This window comes from Carlito syrichta, unplaced genomic scaffold (genome assembly GCF_000164805.1).
Source record: "Carlito syrichta isolate Samal-C Ts95f unplaced genomic scaffold, Tarsius_syrichta-2.0.1 Scaffold234365, whole genome shotgun sequence".
Taxonomy (NCBI): Eukaryota; Metazoa; Chordata; class Mammalia; order Primates; family Tarsiidae; genus Carlito; species Carlito syrichta.
The window spans coordinates 76,565-76,932 of NW_007178461.1; the positions used below are offsets into that span (position 1 = coordinate 76,565).

A 368-nucleotide genomic window follows, 5' to 3' on the forward strand; every position below is an offset into this window, starting at 1 on the left:
GGTCCACTATATGAGTGAGAACATGTGATACTCAGATCTTTGTTTCTGTGAGAGGTCATTTAGTTTATATGCAGTTTTAAACTCAATACCATGCTAAATATCCAAACACTCTGTTTCAAGGAAAAATTAACAGCATAAATAATTTCTTCCTTCTTTTTTCCTTTGCTTTTCTTTCTTTCCTTCCTCTCTTGGATTTCTTTCATTTATTTCTCTTTTTTCTCTCTGTCTTTTCCTTCCTTCCTTCCTTCCTTTGTTCCTTCCTTCTTTCCTCCCTCCCTCCCTCCGTGTGTCTCTCTCTCTCTCTCTCTCTCTCTCTCTCTCTCTCTCTCTCTCTTAAGTAACTAATTATTTTTACGGTATAAATGTCC

At 36.7% G+C, this 368-nt stretch overlaps 1 protein-coding gene across 1 annotated transcript in view; it reads right to left on the reverse strand.

Annotated features, from left to right (window-relative positions):
- Positions 1–368, reverse strand: part of CFH (complement factor H) — a 65,232-nt gene that overhangs the window by 31,208 nt on the left and 33,656 nt on the right. The window lies entirely within an intron of this gene.